The sequence below is a fragment of the Equus caballus genome, unplaced genomic scaffold (genome assembly GCF_041296265.1).
Source record: "Equus caballus isolate H_3958 breed thoroughbred unplaced genomic scaffold, TB-T2T haplotype2-0000701, whole genome shotgun sequence".
NCBI classification, from domain to species: domain Eukaryota; kingdom Metazoa; phylum Chordata; class Mammalia; order Perissodactyla; family Equidae; genus Equus; species Equus caballus.
Genome location: NW_027221972.1, coordinates 87,695 through 105,774, shown reverse-complemented (window position 1 = coordinate 105,774; position 18,080 = coordinate 87,695). Strand labels below are relative to the sequence as shown.

Sequence of the window (18,080 nt, the reverse complement as noted above, 5' to 3'; positions counted from 1 at the left end):
TTCATTATTGCCCTCTTTCCTGGCCACAAAGAACTGGCTTTCAGGTTGACAAGCTTTCTTTAAATTCCTGATCACAAACCTTAAGCTGGTCATCCTTTTCCAGGGTTTTAGAAAACTTACTTTTTCGCTCTCCGCGATGACTATTTTGTATGTTCTCTCTTGGCCAATGATTTTCCTTTACACTTCAGAAAAAAGTCACGAGATAGGGAACTTCTCCCACATCCCACCACTAAATGTACAATCCTTCCTACAACTGCATTTATCTTCTGCATCATATTAAAGAGAAGGAAGTGGCTTTTCTTCTGTTAATCTTCAGTCTTTCCAGCTGTGATCTGGACTCCTATGTCTGCTACCCACTTAGGGGTTTAGTTGTTTTCCTTATCCCCTCTCTTTACTGCATCATCAATCTCTCCTCAGGCTGGATGGTCTCTTCATCATAAAAAATGTTGTAATATCGCTCACCTTAAAAAAACAAAGACAAAACACCACTTTTCTTTACCCCGTAATCCCTCTAGCTGAGCCTATTTCTCTGCTTGCTTTCATAGCAAAACTTCTTGAAAGAGTTCTACGTGGACTCTCTTTTCCTCCTCTTTGATTCATACGTTTTCCTATGAATAACCTCCATATTGCCAAATCTGATAAGAAATGCAAATCAAAATCACAATTGAGATATCACCTCACAAATGTTAGGATGACTATTACCAAAAAACAAAAAATGGCAAGTGTTGGCAAGGATGTGGAGAAATTGGAACCCTTGTACACTGTCGATGGGAATGTAAAATGGTGCAGCCACTATGGAAAACAGTATGGAGGTTCCTCAAAAAATTAAAAGTAGGGGCTGGCCCAGTGGTGTAGTGGTTAAGTTCAGCTCTCTCCGCTTCTGCAGCCCAGGTTTGCAGGTTCAGATCCCGGGTGCAGACATACACCGCTTGTCAAGCCATGCTGTGGTAGCAACCCACATATAAAATAGAGGGAGATTGGCACAGACGTTAGTTCAAGGCCACTCTTCCTCAAGCACAAAGGGGAAGATTGGCAGCAGATGTTAGCTTAGGGCCAGTCTTCCTCAAAAAAAAGAAAAATTAAAAATAGAGGCTGGCCTGGTGGTATAGTGGCGAAGTTCATTCGCTCCACTTTGGCGGCTGGGGTTTCATGGGTTCAGATCCCAGGTGTGGGCCGACACACCATTCATCAAGCCACTCTGTGGTGGCATCCCACGTACAAAAAATAGAGGAAGACTGGGGCCAACCCGATGGCATAGTGGTTAAGTTCGTGTGCTCCACTTTGGCGACCTGGGGTTCGGAGGTTCAGATCCTGGGCATGGACCTAGCACCATTCGTCAAGCCACACTGTGAAAGCATCCCACATACAGTAGAGGAAGATTAGCACAGATGTTAGCTCAGCGACAATCTTCCTCAAGCAAAAAGAGGAAGATTGGCAACAGGTGTGTTAGCTCAGGGTCAATCTTCCTCACCAAAAAAAACCACATTAAAATAGACTACCACATGATCCTGCAATTCTACTCCTCGGTATATATGCAAAGACTTGAAATTAGGATTGTGAAGAGATATCTACACTCCCACATTTATTGCAGCATTATTCACAATAGTCAAGATATAGAAACAACTCAAATGTCCATCAATAGTCAAGTGGATAAAGAAAATGAGGAAAATGCGAGATAGACACACAATTAAACATTATTCAAACTTAAAAATTAAGGAAATACTACCATTTGTAAAAGCATAGATGGACCCGGAAGATATTATGCTAACTGAATACCATTCACAATCGCAACAAAAAGAATAAAATACCTCGGGGTAAATTTAACCAAGGAAGTGAAGGACCTATATAATGAAAATTGCAAGGCCTTTCTGAGAGAATTGGATGACGACATAAGGAGATGGAAAGACATTCCATGTACATGGATTGGAAGAATAAACATAGTTAAAATGTCCGTTCTACCTCAAGCAATCTACAGATTCAACGCTATCTCATCAGAATCCCAATGACATTCTTTACAGAATTAGAACAAAGAATCCTAAAATTTATATGGGGCCACAAAAGACCCCGAATTGCTAAAGCAATCCTGAGAAAAAAGAACAAAACGGGAGGCATCACAATCCCTGACTTCAAAACTTACTACAAAGCTACAGTAATCAAAACAGCATGGTACTGGTACAAAAACAGGTGAACAGATCAATGGAATAGAATTGAAAGCCCAGAAATAAAACCACACATCTATGGACAGCTTACCTTCGACAAAGGAGCTGAGTGCATACAATGGAGAAAAGAAAGTCTTTTCCAAAAATGGTGCTGGGAAAACTGGAAAGCCACATGTAAAAGAATGAAAACTGACCATTCTTTTTCACCATTCACTAAAATAAACTCAAAATGGATCAAAGACCTAAAGGTGAGACCTGAAACCATAAGGCTTCTAGAAGAAAACGTAGGCAAGTACACTCTCTGACATCAGTATTAAAAGGATCTTTTCGGACACCATGTCTTCTCAGAGAAGGGAAACAACAGAAAGAGTAAACAAATGGGACTTCATCAGACTAAAGAGCTTCTTCAAGGCACATGAAAACAGGATTGAAACAAAAAAAAACAACCCACTAACTGGGAAAAAAATATTTGCAAGTCATATATCTGACAAAGGCTTGATATCCATAATATATAAGGAACTCTCACAACTCAACAACAAAAAATCAAACCACCCGATCAAAAATGGGCTGGAGACATGAACAGACATTTCTCCAAAGAAGATATACAGATGGCTAATAGGCACATGAAAAGACGCTCATCATCGCTGATCATCAGGAAAATGCAAATGAAAACTACACTGAGATATCACCTTACACCCATTAGAATGACAAAAATATCTAAAGCTAATAGTAACAAATGTTGGAGAGGTTGTGGAGAGAATGGAACCCTCATACACTGCTGGTGGGAATGCAAACTACTGCAGCCGCTATGGAAAACAGTATGGAGATTCCTCAAAAAACTAAAAATAGAACTACCATACGATCCAGCCATTCCACTACTGGGTATCTATCCAAAGAGCTTGAAGTCAGCAATCCCAAAAGTCCTATGCACCCCAATGTTCACTGCAGCATTATTTACAATAGCCAAGACATGGAAGCAACCTAAGTGCCCATCAACAGATGAATGGATAAAGAAGTTGTGGTATATATATACAATGGAATACTACTCAGCTGCAAAACAGAACAAAATCATCCCATTTGCAACAACATGGATGGACCTTGAGGGAATTACGTTAAGTGAAATAAGCCAGTTAGAGAAGGATAATCTCTGTATGACTCCACTCATAGGAGGAATTTAAAAATGTGGACAAAGAGAACAGATTAGTGGCTACCAGGGGAAAGGGGGGGTGGGGGGCGGGCACAAAGGGTGAAATGGTGCACCTACAACACGAATGACAAATATTAATGTACAACTGAAATCACACAAGATTGTAACCTATCATTAACTCAATAAAAAAAAAGATATTATGCTAACTGAAACAAGTCAGTCACAGAATGACAAATATAGCATGATTTCTCCTATAGGAGGTATCTAAAATAGTCAAACTTAGACAAGCAGAAAATAGATTGGTGGTTGCCAGGGGACGGGAGTGGGGAAAATGGAGAGTTGTTGTTCAGCATCAAGTTTTAGTTATGCAGGATACATAAGTTCTAGAGATCTACAACATTATAAACTTAAGAGGATAAGTCTTATGTTAAATGTTCTTCCCACACACACACACAAAAGCAAAGGGACGTAAGAAATCTTTTGGAGGTGATGGATATATTTATTACCAGGATTGTGGTGATGGTATCATGGGTGTAAGCATATTGTCCAACTTCATCACAATGTATACATTAACTATGTACAATTTTTTAATGTTAATTATACCTCAACAAAGCTGAAAAAAATATAAATTCTCTGTTCTCTTAAATGAGTTCTTAGCAGCATTCAAAGCAGTTGAGTACTTGCTCCTTGAAATACTTTTCTTGTTGGGTTTCTGGATAGCCCATGCTTCTCTCACTTTTAGTGGCTCCTCTTATACTATCTAACCCCTAAATGTTGAAATCTATTTTTCCTATGCAGGTGATGGGGTTCAGGGCATGCCCACACCCCCGCCCCGCCCACCGCAAGATGCACCACTCTGGTATGTGGATTATTTCAAGCTGAAGAAAATAAAAGCTCAGAAGACTCAGGAAGAACATTCCACCTTCTCCCCAACTGACTAAAAGAAATTTAAAATAAAGGCCAGTCCCCAGGACAAGCCATCACCTTAGATAACTCTGGGTATCTGGTAGACTGGGAGGATCCTTGCTAAGCCCATTCTTATCAAAGTTCTATTTACCAAACATTTGCTTTTCCATTTCCAGGAGTTGCCTTCCTCCCCTTTGAAGCTCCAAATCACTACCCCCAACATCCTCCTTGTCTGTAGCTGAAGAAATTTAAACAGGCAGCCTCAGCCAGATGACTGAGTTACTGTTTCTCCTGAGTTTCTCCCATGTATACATGCTATTAAACTTTGTTTGATTTTTCTCCTGCTAACCTGCCTTTTAAATTATTTGACCAGCCATAAGAACCTTAAGAAAAAGGGGTGGGGGAGGAATTCTCCCACTTCCCCAACACAGGTGATCTTAAATGGTTTATAAATTCTCAGGTTTATATCTGCATCCCAAATCTGAGTTCAACTTGTTTGTATTGACAAATAAAAATGGCAAGCAATAGGATATATTGGAGAATATGAGGAAGCCATTTGGTGTAAACCTAATTCGGCCTCACCTTGTCTTTCCAAAAGGGCCTGACCGTGGCTGTTGAGCATGCATTGTATATCTGCTTTAGATATTCCCTATGGCAAGAACAAAGGCCCTTGAGATAAAGGTGCAACTTCCCTCCCTCTCCCAAAGTTGGCATCTCCTTAAGGCTTAAGCGTCTTTCCTTAGGCTAGAAACTGATTGCTGTGCTCACCTGTGACTGCCCAGCTCGAGACAACAGACTTGCCTCCTGCTACGCCCTCTGAGATAGCAGACCCACTACCTGCGGTGTCCATCAAGAGCTGTGCCGACAGGGCAATCTTGTGACTATTGTGGGAGGGACATTTCAATCATATGTGAAACGTCCTGCTTGGCGGTATATAACCACTCTGTACACCTCACTTCTTTGGTGCCCTTTCTTCCTGTGGGAAGAAAGGCCCCGGGCCATGGTCCTCAGATTTCAGCTCAGAACAAATTCACCCATATTTTCGTTTATAGATTGCTTATGGATTATTTTCATGGACAGTATCTAGCTGTTTAATTGATATCTTGACTAGGATGTCTTCATAACATAGTCAGAAGGAAATTCTAGATATCCAACTCTCTGCCACAGTCCCCCCAAAGTGCTCTTCCCTTATATTCCCCATCTCATTAAATGGCACCTCCATTTATCTAGTTATTAAAGCCAGCAACCTAAGAGTCTTCTTGATGCTTCTCTTCCCTAATTCCCACATAAACAAGACCTATCTTTTTGATCTGCAAACACCATACTTGTTCAACCCCCCTTTATCTTGCCTAGAACAATGCTAGAGTTTACTGACTGATCTACTTTCACTTCCACTGTTGCCCACTTCCAGTCCATTCTCCAAAAGTAGTCAGAGTCTCATTACCCTTCAGTGACTTCACATTGCACTTACCATGGCCTGTAAAAATCAGGCTAATCTGATTCTTTCATGTCTCTCTATCCTCAAAGTGCTGGGAATACTGCAGTGAATGAAACAGGCAAGTCTTCTATTCTCATGGAGTATTCTGGGGGCTTTTTTTGGCAGGGGGTGGGGAATAGAATAAAGAAGTGCAGATAAATAAAACCATTTCTGAAAGTAAAGAGTACTATGAAGACAATTAAACAGGGGATTGTGTTAGACAGCAACTGATATTTGCGGTGGGTTTTAGACTGCGTGGTCAAGGATTGCCTCTCTGAAGGGACATTTGAACTGAATGATACAAAGGAATTTTTAGCACTTTCTCAGCAAAGGTTTATTTCTTGATTGTATCATAATCTCATCAAGGATCATCTGGGAACTCTAGTTTTTATCTAATTCCAGGACCCAGGCTGAGAGAGCAGCCACCAAACTGAAACTTGCAGGTTGCTGTGACAAAAGGAAGTAAGATTCTGAAGGGCCTCACACCAGCAATGAAAAGCTCTAGTCTGTAAGTGACACAGATTTCTTCCACCTATACTTTATTAACCAGAACTATTCACATGACCCCACCCAAACCAAGAATCTGGGAATCGCAGTCCTACCACGTCCTGGAAGGCAGAGAATCAGAAATATTCGGAAAACATAATTAACTACTACTATAGTCCTTCATGTTCACAGGGGAAAATATAAAGGAGGGAAAGTCATAGATACATGCATGGTAGTGGCAGGAGTTCTCCTACAACTGTGCAAGGCCATTAGAATTGCTAGTTCTGGTTCCTCTGGGAGGCATATGGTAGAAACAGAAGACAGTTTGGTGAAGCTTTCCGAGTCTTGCTGCTATCTGATCCCTCTAATACTGAGGAAATGGTTTCTTACTGTTTTGCAGACCTGGAAGAATGAATCCACAGAATGTGACCTCATTGTCCCTACTCAGGATTCTAGTTTGCTCACTTCAGTCAAGGTGCCTTAAACTTTTCTAAAAGTCAAGAACAGTCTGGAAATACATATATTCTCCATATCAACTTCTCAGAGCAAAAATCAAAGAAATGGGCACAAGACCGGCTCAATGTTTTTTATGAATGATTGATAATATTAATTTGAAGACTATTTCTTACATATTATACATCCATTTGTAGAGGGAGTAAAAGGTTATAGACACCACTAAGACATACCTGCTTTTTCTTCTAGCATTTTCAGTTTGTCTTTTTAAAAAACTTAATCCTTTGTTCTGTTTGAAATCTTTCAATTGTGAAATATTTCAGGACTGATATTAAATGTGACTAACACTAAGCCAAATACCTATGTGCCCAATACCCAGCTTATGAAATAAAATATTATAAAAATAGTCATAGGTCTTGTTTTTGCACGCTTTTTGGTGAGGAAGATTGGCCCTGAGCTAACATCTGTTGCCAAGCTTCCTCTTTTTTGTCTCCCAAAAGCCCCAGTACATAGTTCTATATCCTAGTTATAAGTCATTCTAGTTCTTCTATGTGGGAGGCTGCCACAGCATGGCTTGATGAGCGGTGTGTAGGTCTATGCCGAGGATCCGAACCAGCGAACCCCAGGCCGTGGAAGTGGAGAGCATGAACTTAACCACTCGGCCATGGGGATGGCCCCCTATAGGTCTCTTTTTATACCTAATCACATTCCTCTTTCTCCCAGCTTCCCCAGAAGTAACCACTATTCTGAATTTAGAATTTATCCTTCTTGTGCTTTTCTTTGTACTTTTACTACATCTGTATGTATCTGTTATCAATATGTAGTATTTTTGAGATTTGGGGTTCTAGCAATGATGGGGTAAACACAACTGGATTAAAAAGAAAACAACAAGACTTATCCTCCCACCACACACAACTAAGAAACCGGACAAAACATACAGTGGTTTCCAGATATTAGACAACAGTCAGTGAAAGATAATGATCTCTGAGAGAAATGAAACAAAAGATGTGAGCCATATTATTGCCCCAGCTTACAGCCTGGAGAGAATTTTTAGGCTATGTGCAGGCAGGAAGTACCCAAACGGAGCCTGCTGGTTCCAGGAGCTAAAGATACAGAGCTCATACAAGGAAATCTTATGAGCATTTATGGGATGAAGTATGAGAGAAGACAGATCTGCGCAGGAAGAGCTCCAAATGAGTACTGATCAATGCAGGTGTGTGAGGAAACTACTCAAGGCCAGTGAAAGACCATGAGAAAGATTCAAGTATAGCCATCCCAGAACTCACACAGGGCTGGTAATACTCTATATTCCCACTAGCCAAATAAAAAAAACCTCCTAATACAAGGACATTCTCAAGAGGGTATCACATCAGTGTTGGGACCAAATTAGTCCTATACTAAAAGTTGTACTGGATCCACCTAACAAAGCAAGAAAGCAAGCCTCAAAATGGCAGAGTTGATTACAAATGGCTTAACTGAATCTCAAAACAAAGCCTGAAAATATTTTAGAAAAAAAATACAGAAACTCCAACAACTAAGAAAATAAAATTCACACTATGTGGCACTTGACAAAAAAAAATTACCAGATATGCAAGAGACAGGAAAATAAGACCTAAAATGAAAAGAAAAATCAATCGATATGAACAGACCCAGAGATGACAGAAATAGTTGGCAAGAATGTTTAAACACTTAGTATAAATATAGTTCATATGTTCAAGAAGGATGAAAGATGAGCATTTTAAGGAGATATGGAAGATGTAAAAGAAATCTATTCCTCAGCAATATGAATTTACTTAACACTACTGAATTGTGCTACACTCATAAATGGTTAAGATGGTATATTTTATATTTTTAGCATGGTAAAAGAACCTTTGTTAATCTAAAAGGAAACAAACAAAACAAACCACAAATAAACATCTAGAAGTGAAAATACAATGTCTGAGAAGAAAAACAGTATGGTTAAAATTATCAACAGGTTAGACACTGTAGAAGAAGATTAATGAACTTAAAGACAACAGAAATCATCTAAAATGAGAGAGAGGAAAGATTGGAAAAAACTAAACATCAGCGAGCTATAGAAAAACATCATGTGCCCTAATACAGATATAACTGCACTCCCAAAAAGGAGGAGACGGATAGGACTGAAAATTTTGAAGGACTGACGGATGAAATTTTTCCAAACTTAATGAAAACCATAAACTCATATTTCCAAGAAGCTCAATGAACCCCAAGCAGAAGAAACAAAGAAAACTACACCAATGCACATCATAATCGTATTGCTTAAAATCAGTGATAAGGAAAAAACGTAAAAGCAGCCCAAAAAAAGACACGTGTACAGAAGAAAAATGAGAATTACAGCAGACTTCTCACTGGATTGAATGAAAGCCAGAAGACAACGGAGCAACACCTTTAAAGAGCTGAAAGAAAAATAATGGTTGCCCAGAATTCTATATCCAGTAAACATACATTTCAGAAATGAAAATGAAATAAATACTATTTCAGACATATCAAAGCTAAAATTCATCACCAGCAGCCCAGTATTATAATACATATTAAAGAAAATCCTCCAGACAGAAGGAAAATGACACCAACTATAATTCTGGATATACACAAGGAAATAAAGAGCACTGGAAACGCAAAGTTTGTGAGTAAATACAAAATACACTTTTCCCTAATTTTTAAACATCTTTAAAACATTACTGACCGGTTAAAACAAAAATGTAACAATGCATGTGGGGTTACTAATATATGTAGAAATAAAATGTATATCCACAATAACCTAAAATCTAGGAAAGGTGAAATGAAAGTAAACTATTGTAATGAGCTTATACTATACATGAAGGATAATAATATGATCAGAAGGTAGAGCGCAATAAGTGGAAGATGTCTAATATAAACCCTAAAACAACTTATAAAATAAAGAAAACAAAGAGTACAGATAACATGAAAAGAATATTGACTTATTCCTAACAAGTCAATAAAGGAGATTAAATGGAATTAGAAAATGTAAAATTTTCTGCCTTCTAAAAGAAGGCAGAAAAAAAATACAAAGAGATCACAAATAAGAGAGAGAATGAATAAATAGCACAATGGTACATTTAACCACTTTAATCACAACAACCAGTAATCATTTTAACTGTGAATGCTGTAAAAAAAAATCAAAAGGCAGAGATTTTTGAAACAGGAAAAGATAGAGACTGTCATGAAAAGGTAGAGACTGTCAAATTGTACGGAAAAGAACAACAACACTAAATACATATTCACCTAATGACAGAACTTCAAGATACATAAAACAGAAAATGATAAAATTAAAAGAACTGCACCAATCCACAATTATAGCCACTATTATAGATGTCAATACCCTTCTCTCAATAAATGACAAATGAAGTAGACAGAAAAATCAGTAAAGGAAGACCCGAATAACTCTATCAACCAACATTCTACCTAACATTTTTCCCAAATACAACTGGATCACTGACCAAGATAGACTGTAAGATTGGCCGTAAAGAAAGTCTCAATAAATGTAAAAGAATTCAAATAATAAAAACTATGCTTTCTGGCCACAATGGTATTACATTAGAAACTAACAACAAGCCAAAGCAATCTCGAGAAAAACCAACAAAGCTGGAGGTATCACAATCTCTGAATTCAAAACATACTACAAAACTACAGTAATCACAACAGCATGGTACTGGTACAAAACACACACACAGCTCAATGGAACAGAACTGAGAGTCCAGAAATAAAACCACACATTTACGGACAGCTAATTTTCGACAAAGGAGCTAAGTACAGACAATAGAGAAAGGAAAGTCTCTTCAATAAATGGTGTTGGCAAAACTGGACAGCCACAGGCAAAAGAATGAAAGTAGACTATTATCTTACACCATACACAAAAATCAACTCAAAATGGATTAAAGAGATGAATGTAAGACATGAAACCATAATACTCCTAGCTGAAAACATAGCCAGTATGCTCTTCAACATTAGTCTTCGCAGTATCTTTTTGAATACCATGTCTCCTCAGGCACTGGAAACAAAGAAAAAAATTAACAAACGGGACTACATCAAACTAAAAGTCTTCCCCATCAACAAAATGAAAAGACAATCCACCAACTAGGAGAAAGTATTTGCAAGTCATATATCCAATAAGGGGTTAATTTCCAAAATATATAAAGAACTCACACAACTCAACAACAACAAAACAAACAATCCAATCAAAAAATGGGCAGAGGATATGAACAGACATTTTTCCAAAGAAGATTTACAGATGGCCAACAGGCACATGAAAAGATGTTCAGGGGACGGCCCGTTGGCACAGCGGTTAAGTTCACACCTTCCACTTTGGCAACCTGGGGTCTCCAGTTCAGATCCCGGGGGCAGACCTACACAATGCTTCTCAAGCCATGCTCTGGCAGGCATCCCACATAAAATAGAGGAAGATGGGCACGGATGTTAGCTCAGGGCCAGTCTTCCTCGGCAAAAAAAGGAGGATTGGCAGCAGAAGTTAGCTCAGGGCTAATCTTCTCCAAAAAGGAAAGAAAAGAAAAGATGCTCAACATCACTGATAATTAGAGAAATGCAAACCAAAGCTACAATGAGATATCACCTCACATCCATTGGAATGGCTATTACTAAAATGACATGAAATAACAAGAGTTGCAGAGGATGTGGAGAAAAGGGGAGCCTCATATACTGCTCGTGGGAATGCAAACTGCTACAGCCGCTACGGAAAACAGTATGGGGATTTCTCAAAATATTAAGAATAGAACTACCATACAATCCAGCTATTCCACTTCGGGGTAGATATCCAAAGAAGACGAAAACACTAATTTGAAAAGATACATGTACCCCTATGTTCATTGCAGCATTATTCACAATAGCCACAACCGGGAAGCAACCTAAGTGCCCATCAACAGATGATGGATAAAGATGTGGTATATGCACACAATGGAATACGACCCAGCCATAAAAAAGACGAAATTGTGCCATTTGAGACAACACGGATGGACCTTGAGGGTATTATGCTAAGTGAAATGTTAGACAGAGAAGGACAAATACTGTATGATTTCACTCATGTGGAATATAAACAAACAAACACACAAACACACAGAAACAGAGAACAGATTGGTGGTTACCAAAGGGGAAGAGGGTGGGGGAAGGCCAAAAGGGGTAAAGGGGCACATATATATGGTGACAGACGGAAACTAGACTTTTGGTGGTGGACATGATGTAACTTATACAGAAGCTGAAATATAATGATGTACACCTGAAATTTACACAATATTAAAAACCAACGTGACCTCAATTACAAAAATTTTCAAACTCAGAGAAAACAGTATTTGAAAGAGAACTGAGGGGCTGGCCCCGTGGCCGAGTGGTTAAGATCACGCGCTCCGCTGCAGGCGGCCCAGTGTTTCGTTGGTTTGAATCCTGGGCGCGGACTGGGCACTGCTCATCAAACCACGCTGAGGCAGCGTCCCACACGCCACAACTAGAAGGACCCACAACGAAGAATATACAACTATGTACCAGGGGGCTTTGGGGAGAAAAAGGAAAAAAATAAAATCTTAAAAAAGATAACTGAAAAATCCGCATATATATGGAATCTAAACGTATTTCTAAATAACTCATGCATCAAAGAAGAAATCCCAGAAGAAATTTTAAAATATTTTGAATAGAATGGAAATGAAAGCATGACATATCAAAATTTGTGGGGTATACCCAGGCAGTTCTTAGAGGAAAATTTATAGCATTAAAAACTCAGAAGAGAAGAGAAGAAAATTCTCAAAACTATGGTTAAAGCTTAAGAAGCCAGAAAAAGAAGAGCAAAGTAAACCCAAATAAGTAGGAAAAAAGTAAATGAAAGGAAGAAATCAATAAAAATAAAAAACAACCAAAAATGACAAAAAGAGAGAAAACCAATTAAACCAAAAACGATTTGTCTGAGATCAATAAAACTGACAAATCTCAAGCAAGTCCAATAAGGATAAAAAAGAGAAAAGACACAAATAAATAATATCAGGAAAGAGAGAGAAGACATCACTACAGAACCTTCAAACATTAAAAGTGATATGGGAATAGAGTAGACAATTTTACGCCAACAAACTAATGACTTAGATTGAATAGACAAATTCCTTGAAAGACACAAACTAGCCAAGTTGACTCAAGAAGTAATAGAGACAGGACTTCCAGAATGGTGGTATAAGGAGCTCGGCAGAACATTTCCCCATGAAACGATCATTTAAATGATCAAAATTGGAGCCAGCCTGTGGCACAGTGGTTAAGTTCGCACATTGCACTTTGGCGGCCCGGGGTTCGCCGCTTCGGATCCTGGGTGTGGACATGGCACCACTTGGCAAGCCATGCTGTGGTAGGCATCCCACACATAAAGTAGAGCAAGATGGGCACAGACGTTAGCTCAGGGCCAGTCTTCCTCAGCAAAAAAAGAGGAGGATTGGCAGCAGATGTTAGCTCAGGGCTAATCTTCCTCAAAAAAAAAATGGTAAAAATTATTATTATTTTTAAATTTAAATTTTCTGGAAATTGTCCTAATGGCATACAGCAAATTAAAAAACATTTACTCAGGAAAATCTAGTAAATCTGGGTAAGAACAGCAAGTCTGTGCCATTTGAGCCATGTCCCACTCCTACCTCCACCCCTCCTACAAGTCGGAGTGATCCAGCTTTACAAGAAAATGAGACCCTCTCTCTCCTCTTAGCTCGCAGTCTAGGGTGAGAGTTTCTCCCTGGGAGAGCAGGCTGCTGCAGTCTCTAACGTTCTCAGCTTCATGTTGCAGAAGTTCTATTCCAGGCAAATGTAGCCAAGAGGACTGGGGCTCTGTTACCCCAAGTAGCCCCTACTTGGAAGGTGGACCTCTACCACAGGTAGGAGCAGGTTGAAAACACTGGGCCCTGAGCACCCACACCCCAGCTTGCTGACAGGATGCAGGTTCCATACCAGGAAGTATGTCACGGGCTGAAGTGTGTTCCTGAAAAATTCGTATGTTGAAGTCCTAACTCCCAGTACCTCATAATGTGATTGTATTTGGAGAAAAGGTCTTTAATGAGGTCATTAGGATGGGCTCTAATCCAATATGACTGGCGTCCAAACAAGAAGAAGAAATTTGGACAAAGACTCGTCTAAAGGGAAGACCTCGTGAAGACACAGGGAGAAGACGGTAACCTACAAACCACGGAGAGAGGCCTCAGAAGAAACAGCTCTGCCCACAACTTGATCTTGGACTCCTCACCTCCAGAACTGTGAAAAAATTAATTTCCGTAGTTTAAGCCCCCCAGTCTGTGGTAATTTGTTAAGGCAGCCCTAGCAAACTAATACAGATTTTGGTACCAGGATGTAGGGTGCTGCTGTAACAGATACTTAAAATTGTGGAAGTGGCTTTAGAACTGGGGAATGGGTAGAGGCTGGAAGAGTTCTGAGGTGCAAGTTAGAAAAAGAAACCAAAATTGAAGATTTGAAAGTTCTCAACCTATCTACATTACAAAAAAATGAGAAAATCTGTTCTGGAGAGAACATCAAGGGTGTGGCTGGACAATCACTCACTAAAGGAGCCCAACAATAAATCTGAACCGAAAGATGGACAAACCCGAAAACTTAAACACAGACTGATGGAGATTATGCAATCTGAGGAGCAGAGAGAAAAAAGAATGAGGAAAAATGAACAGAGCCTTAGAGAATTGTGGAACACCATTAGGCACACCAACCTATGTGTAATGGAAGTAACAGAAGGAGAGGAGAGAGAGAAAAGAGCAGAAAAATATTGACTATGTAGTGATCGAAAACTTCCCAAATATGATAAAAACAATATATATCCCTGAAGCTCAACAAACTCTAAGTCGGAGAAATGAAAGGAGGGCTACACCAAGACGCATCATGGTCAGATGTTGAAAGCTGAAAGTATATATCCAAAGGAATTCAAAGCAGGGACTCAAACAGATATTTTTATGCCAATGTTCATTGAAGCATTATTCACTAAAACCAAAAGGTGAAAACAATCCAAGTGTCCATCCACAGATGAAAGGATAAGCAAAACGTAGTGTATATGTACAAAGGTATATTATTCAATGATAAAAAGGAATAAAGATCTGATACATGACACAACATGGATGAACACTGAAAACATTATGCTAAATGAAATAAGCCATGCAAATGGACAAATACTGTATGAATCCACTGATATGAAGTATCTAGAATAGGCAAATTCATAGAAATAGAAAGTAGATTAGACATAACCAGGGGTTAGAGAGAGGGTAGGGTGGAGACTTATTGCTTAACAATTACAGACTTTCTGTTGGGGGTGATGAAAAAGTTTTGAAAACAGTGGTGAAGGTTGCACAACATTTTGAATGGAATTAGTGCTACTGAATTGTACACTTAAAAATGGTTAAAATGACAAATTTTATGTTGAATATATTTTACCACAATTTTAAAAAATCAATAATGTAATATATCGAAACCCACTGAATTGTACACTTGTAATGGGTGAGTGGTATGGTATGTAAATTATATCTCAATAAAGCTGTTTTTTACCCTTAATAAAAAGATATAAAGAACATAACTAGCTTTATGCCTACTAAGGAAATTGATTTCCACTTCAGGCCTAGATGACTTTATGGCTGAATTCTACTAAACATTTTTTTTCGAACTTTACAGAAGTATAATTGACAATAAAAATTGCATGTACTTAAGGTGTACAATGCAAACCGTTGATATACACATACATTGTGAAATGATTATTACAGTCAAGTTAACTAACACATCCATCACAGTTACTTTTTTGTTGTGTGTGGTGAGAACACTTCAGATCTACTGTCTTGGGGCTGGCCCAGTGGCATAGCAGTTAAGTTTGCGTGCTCTGCTTTAGCGGCCCAGGGTTCACCGGTTCGGATCCTGGGCACGGACATGGGAACCACTTATCAAGCCATGCTGTGGCAGGCGTCCCACATGTAAAGTAGAGGAAGATGGGCACATATGTTAGCTAAGGGCCAATCTTCCTCAGCAAAAAGAGGAAGATTGGTGGCAGATGATAGCTCAGAGCTAATCTTCCTCAAACAAAACTACTCTCTTAAAAAATTTCAAGTATACAATACAGTATCATTAACTATAATCACTATGCTGTACAATAGGACCCAAAGGTTATTTGTCTTATAACTACAAGTTTGTACCCTTTGACAAGCATTTCCCTATTCCCCCCCCACCTTCTTCCAAACATCCCAGGAGGGAGTACACCAGTTCTACGCAAAATCTTCCAGACTTTTAAAGAGGAAGGAATACTGTCCAACTCACTTTATGTAGCCAACATTATCCTGATACCAAAACCAGATAAAGACATTACAAGAAAAAAGAACTATAAACCAATATCCCTCATGAAAATAGATGGAAAAATTCTTCACAATTTTTGAACAAACAACTTATCATGAATTGAGTGAAAAAACAAAATATATCATGACCAAGTGGGGTTTAACCCAGGAATGCAAAGTTGACTTAATGTTAAAATCAATTAATATAGTTTACCATATCAACAAACTAAAGAAAAAATAATCATTTTAATATATATATAAAAACATTCGATGCACAAAGATTCATTCAGTACAATAACTCTCAACAAACAAGGAATAAAAGGGAATTCTTTCCACCTGATAAAGAGTATCTACAAAAACCCTACAGTTGACATTATATTTCAGGATGCAAGACTGAATGCTTTTACCCTAAGATCTGGAATGAAGCAACAATGTTTACCTACCACTTCTATTGGAGGTCCTAGACAGTACCGTAAGGCAAAAGAAAAAATCAAACATGCAGATTGGAAAAGAAGTAAAACTGTCTTTATTTTCAAGTGCATAATTGTCTAAGAAAACCCTGAGGAATCTACAAATAAAAGCTACTAGAACTTTTAAGTGAGTCTAGCAACATTGCAGATACGAGGTCAATATGCAAAAATTAGTTACATTTCTATGTCTAGCAAGAAATGGTCAAACTGAAATTTAAAGTACCATTTTCAATAACGTAAACATGGATTTTCTAGGAATAAATTTGAGAAAAGATATTCAGGACTATACACTGAGAAGTGTAAAACATTGCTGACAGAAATCCAAGATTACCTTAATAAATGGAGAGAGATACTGGTTCATGGATCGGAAGACTCAGTTGTCATTTTTCCTCAAATTGACCTGTAGATTTGAGAGAATCTCAATGAAAATCTCAATAGGTTCTTTTGAAGAAATACATTAGTCAACCCTAAAATGAATATGGAACTACAAAGGATATAGAATAGCCAAAACAACTTGGAAATAGAAGAGCAAAGTAGAAGGACTAAAACTACTTGATTCCAAGCTTATCATAAAGAGACAGTAATCCAGACAACGTGGTATTGGAATAGTCACAGGCCAGCGGAACACCATAGAGAGTTCAGAAGTAGACTCACAAATTTATGGACAATAGATTTTTAAAGTAACAGTTTTATTAAGATATAATTCACATACAATACAATTCACGCATTTTAAATGTACGATTAAATGGTTTTTCGTATATTCAGAGAGTTGCGCAACCATCATTACTATTTAATTTTAGAAAATTTAGGTCACCCACAAAAGAAACCCTGTATCAATTAGCAGTCACTCCCCATTTCCTCCTGAATCCTCCTACCCTGGCCCTAGGCAGCCACCAATCTACTTTCTGTTTCAATGGACTCGCCTATTCTAGACATTTCACATAAATGGTATCATACAATATGTGGTCTTTTGTGACTGGATTCTTCACTTAGTTTAATGCTTTCAATGTTGTAGCATGTATCATTTCTTTTCCTTGCTTAGTAATATTTCATTGTATGGATATACCACCTTTTTGGTTATTTATTCATGAGTTGATGGACATTTGCTTCCCCTTTGGGGCTTTTACAAATCATTCTGCTATGAGCATTTGTTTACAAGTTTTTGCGAGGACATACGTTTTCAGTTATCTTGGTTATATACTTGGGAGTGAAACTGCTGAGTAACTTTATGCTTAACCTTTTGAAGAACTGCCAGACTTTGGAAAATATCCCAAGCAGTTGCACTATTTTACATTCCCAACAGCATGAATGTTCCAATTTTTCTACACCCTAGCCAACACTTACCTGTCTTTGGTGATTATGGCCATCCAAGCAGATGTGAAGTGGTATCTCATTTGGTTTTAATTTGCATTTCCCTATTAGTTAATTATGTTGAGTATTTTTTCATGTGTTTATTGGCCATTTGTATATCTTCTTTGGAGAAATGTCTATTCAAATCTGAGAAACCATTGCCTAATCCAAGGTCACAAAGATTTAAATCTACGTAGTCTTGTAAGAGTTTATAGGTTTAGCTCTTGCATTTAGCTCTTTGATCCATTTGAGTAAATTTTTGTATATGGTATGAGATAGCTGTACAACTTCATTCTTTTTATGTGGCTATCC

At 38.3% G+C, this 18,080-nt stretch overlaps 1 protein-coding gene across 2 annotated transcripts in view; it reads right to left on the bottom strand.

Moving 5' to 3' along the window:
* Window positions 1-143: 143 nt before the first annotated feature.
* The window catches only part of LOC138922299 (proline-rich protein HaeIII subfamily 1-like), a 63,917-nt gene continuing 45,980 nt past the window's right edge, over window positions 144-18,080 (bottom strand). The window contains exons 3-4 of one of the 2 annotated variants that reach the window (XR_011435368.1): window positions 16,750-16,818; window positions 144-462 (exon numbers count right to left, since the gene is read on the bottom strand). The gene's annotated coding sequence lies outside the window, so the exon portion shown is untranslated. Of the gene's footprint in view, window positions 463-13,163; window positions 16,819-18,080 lie in introns of those variants that run through there. The other variant, XR_011435366.1, reaches the window with a different exon arrangement.